Genomic DNA, 5116 nt, shown 5'->3' with positions numbered 1-5116 from the left:
ATCTCATGCTAAGATCGAAAGCCAGCCCCCTCAAATAAAAGGTCAGGTCACTTCCAACCATGCAACCAGAGGCTCAAAAGAAGTCGGAACCTAACTGCTAACTGCAATTAAGGATTTACTTGGTGAGACATTAGTCTCTTACCAGCGAGTTTTCCCTGACTTCAGGGCCCACCAGGTGTCACAATTGATAGCTTTTAACTCGAATTACCTCTAATGAGTAAATATGGATGAAAATCAACAAAATATCTTGCTTAAGCAGAAATAAATTAATATCTCATACTGGGCTAGAACCCTTGCCCTTTAAAATGAAAGACCAGATCACTTCCAACCATGCCATCAGAGGCTCAAAATAAGTCGGAACCAAACTGATATTTGTAATTCAGGATTTACCTGACGAGACATCAGTCTCTTACCACCCGGCCCACCAGGTGACACAATTGATAGCTTTTAACTCGAAGTACCCCTAATGAGTCAACATGGATGAAAATCAACACAATATCGCACTGAAATAGAAATAAATTTCTATCTCATACTGGGATAGAACCTTTGACCCTTCAAATGAAAGACCAGGTCCCTTTCAACCATGCAACCAGAGGCTTAAAAGAAGTCAGAACCTAACTGCTAGCTGCAATTCACGATTTACCTAGCGAGACATCAGTCTCTTACCAGTGAGTGTTCCCCGACTTCCCGGCCCACCAGGTGACACAATTGATTGCTTTTAAATTGAGTTACCCCTAATGAGTTAATATGGATGAAAATCAACACAAGATCGTGCTTAAATAGAAATAAATTTCTATCTCATACTGGGATAGAACCCTTGCCCCTTCAAATGAAAGACCATGCCATTTGAGTCTCCAAAGAAGTCGGAACCTAAATGCTAACTGCAATTCAGGATTTACTTGGTGAGACATCAGTCTCTTACCAGCGAGTTTTCCACGATTTCCCGGCCCACCAGGTAATATAATTGATAGGTTTAATTCTTATTACCCCTAATGAGTCAACATGGATGAAAATCAGCAAAATATCGTGCTCAAAAGGAAATAAATTTCTATATCATACTACGAATGAATGCTAGCCCCTTCAAATGAAAGGCCAGGTCGCTCCCAACCAATGATATATATATTATTCATTGCTAAGCTAAAACGTCCTGCTCTGAGCCCAAGGGCTCCTGTACGGAAAAATAGCCCAATGAGGAGGGGAAATAAGGAACTAAATAAACTATATGAGAAGCTATGAACAATTAGAATAAGATATTTTAAGAACAGTAAGGTTATAACAGATCCTTTAAATATAAACTATAAAAAGACTTAGGTCAGCCTGTTCAACATAAGAACATTTGCTGCAAGTTTGAACTTTTGAAGTTGTACTGAATCAACTACCCAATTAGGAAGATCATTCCACAGCTTAGTTACAGCTGGAATAAAACTTCTAGAATACTGTGTAGTATTGAGCCTCATGATGGAGAAGGCCTGACTAATAGTATTAGGTGCATGCCTAGTATTACGAACAGGATAGAATTGTCCAGGGAGATCTGAATGTAAAGGATGGTCAGAATTATGAAAAATCTTATGCAACATGCATAACGAACTGATTGAACGAAGGTGCCAGGGATTAACATCTAGATCAGGAATAACAAATTTAATAGACTGTAAGTTCCTGTTCAACAAATTAAGATTAGAATCAGCAGCTGTAGACCAGACAGGAGAGCAATACTTGAAGCAAAGTAGATTGAAAGAATTAAATCACTTCTTTAGAATAGATTGATCACCGAAAATCTTACAAGACTTTGTCAATAAGCCAATTTTTTGTGCTATTAAAGAAGACACAAACCTAATATGTTTGTCGGAAGTAGGCTTGCTGTTGAAAATCACACCTAAAATTTGGAAGAGTCTTAAAGAATTAAAAAAAAAAAAACTTATCCACGCTGAGATTTGGATGTTGAGGAGCAACTGTCCTTTACCTACTTACAATCATACGTTGACTTTGTTAGGATTTAACTTCATGCCCCATAATTTTCACCATGCATTAATTTTAGTCAGATCTCTATCAAAGAATTCAGCAATATCAGATATACATTCACTACAAGGAATTGATGCAAAATGAGTAGCATCATCTGTATATGCAACGAGCTTGTTTTCTAGGCCAAGCCACATGTCATGTGTATATAGTATGAAAAGGAATGGGCCAAGAATACTACCTTGAGGAACACCAGATATGACATTCCTATACTTACTATGGTGCCCATCAACAACATTTTTTTGTGATCTATTACTTAAAAATTCAATAATGATGCTGAGAAAAGACCCATCCACTCTCAACTTTTCAAGTTTGAAAACAAAGGCCTTATGATAAACACAGTCAAAGGCAGCACTAAAATCAAGGCCAATCATGCAAACTTCCTGACCACTATCCAGGGATTTCTGTACAGCATTGGAGATTGTAAGAAGGACATCACTAGCTCCAAGGGCTTTACAAAAGCCAAATTGCAAACTAGGGAATAAATGATTAACTTCGGCAAACCTACTTAGATGTTTTGCCAATAGACGTTCAAAAACGTTAGATAATATGAGAGTTATGGAAATTGGGCGGAATGAGTTGGACTTTACCTACCACAAACACATTTATATAGTGGAGTAACATTACCAATTCCCCAACAGGTGCTAAAAGCTACCCTTCTTACTAACTTGCACAAAATAACAGATAATTTTGGAGATAAGAAATCTGCAGTTTTTATAAAAAAGAAAGGAAAAATACTATTTGGGTCTACACCTCCATAATCATAAAGGTTCATCAAGAGAGCTTAATTTCACGAGATGGTAAACCTAAACTAGTTAGTTTAGCCTCAGGAAAACAGGAATGAGGAAGAGCAAGTTTCTCATTACTCTGCTTACTGTCAAACACGTCAGCCGAAAAGGTTGTCCTTTCCTTAGAAAAGTAAGTGACCGAGCCATCTGGTTTAAATAAAAGTAGAACTATTTTATATACTCCAAAGAGTGCACATTTAAGGGTAGCTTACCCCTCATGTTTCTTGGATGTACCAGAAAAGGTTTCTTTTATGGCCAAATTGTATTCCATTTCAACCTCAGCCTAAAATCTCTGAACAAAAGCTCTAACCTGAGTATATTTATTCAAGGTCAAATTCTGAACACACACACACACACACACACACACACACACACACATATATATATATATATATATATATATATATATATATATATATATATATATATATATATATATATATATATATATATATATATATATATATATATATGTTATGGCTGGCAAGTTACACAACTTCTCGAGTTCCAAACTCACCTGTTGGATTTTACATAAATCTCTTATATTTGCATAATACCCAGGCTCTGAGAATATTATGTAACTCTCAGATGGCAATATATCAAAACACTGAATATCCAAAGGTCTCCTAAGTACACTCAAAATAAAATTGGGTAATTGTTATTAAGGGGACAGTCCGCCATGGTGTTTTGACACAACAACTTTCAGTAATCGAAAATCGTTTTGTTGTTTTTATGTATGCATAAACATATCGTACATGCTCTCCACAAGTTTCAGCTAATTATTTCTACAAATAATGAAGATATAGCGGGCTTTAAATGATGACGTCATCCTTACTGCGTCATCTGCATGACTGAGTTTGACAGAATTGTCTTTGTGTGTTTATTTTGGCATATATATAGCGATTTCTCGAAACCTCGTACGTTTAGCAGAAAAGGAAGGCATTGGTAGAGGGAAGGTGAACGAAAACTACGAGCTACAAGAACTGCAGCCAGAGTTTCCAAAGATATATAGAAGTTATAATGCATGTGTTTGTTTACTTGCAGTTTGTATGTACACTGTTTTCACAATGTCCTCTGAAACTTTATAGCAAGGCCAATGTTACCTAAGGTCATAGAAAGAGCAGAGAGTAAGCAAAGAGCAAGTAAAAAGAACCAAATAGAGAGGGAAACATGAATAAGAGTAAAAAGCTGGAACATGCTAACTAAAACTCTGGCAACAATGAGAGGCCGCGGGCAACCCTTACACCAAGTGTAATAGTAAACTTATGGTTTAAATACCTCGTTTAGCGTGCTTCTATATAGGAATAAACAATAAAATGTTATCTTCATTTTTTAAAGAAAAGTGAAAATTTATTGCAAATCTTTGGGAGCTCATAACACAAAAACATACTTATTCACACTTAGATAAATTTTTCTCACTTATTTATTGTTTGATTTTAGAGAGAAAGATATCACTGAAAAGAGGAATAAAAATCCCACAATTTAGTGTGCCAGAATCATGGTTTTCCATTTTCTCTTTTTTTTCATGAATATTTTACTTTTAGACAAAAATAAAATGAGAAAAAATTCCTTAAAAAAAAGGAAAATGAATAATCTTTCACACAGAATTATTTAATTTATGGAGAGGTTTTGATGATATGATTTTCCAAACAATTGGTGTCATATTAGTAGACAAAAATGTACCTAAAAATATTTTAAAATCATGATTTTTGCTATTATTTATCAAAAAGTTTTTGATCAAATGACTTGAAATTTTTATACCATGAAGGTATTGTATATTTCTTAAACATATATAGAAATTGCGTATTTTGAATAATTAGAAAAAAAAATTCATGGCATGGCGGACGGTCCCCTTAAGAACTATTCAAAACAACCTCTTTCTTCGACTCTTAAACAGGGATACGAGAGAGTACTGTTAGAAACACAGGTGATAGAAATAATACACTCTTTACAAAAAAATATATTCTATAAAATTACAACACTGAAAGAATTTACACCAAAAATAGATAACTAGAAATATTAATTCTGAACAAAAACTTAGACTAAGACAAGGAGAGAATACTTATGAAAATTAAACAATCTCTTGACTCGTAACATTAAATCTGAACAAAACCTTAAACTAAGACAGAAAATATTACACTGAAAATTATATGATCACTTTACTCATAATATTAAATCTGAATAAAACCTTAGACTACGACAAGAAAATATTACACACTGAAAATTATGTAATCACTTGACTCGAAATATTAAATCTGAATAAAATCTTAGACTAAGACCAGAAACTATTATATTCTCAAGATTATATAATC

The sequence above is a fragment of the Palaemon carinicauda genome, chromosome 42, assembly GCF_036898095.1.
Source record: "Palaemon carinicauda isolate YSFRI2023 chromosome 42, ASM3689809v2, whole genome shotgun sequence".
NCBI classification, from domain to species: Eukaryota; Metazoa; Arthropoda; class Malacostraca; order Decapoda; family Palaemonidae; genus Palaemon; species Palaemon carinicauda.
Note: the sequence above shows the minus strand (reverse complement) of the source record.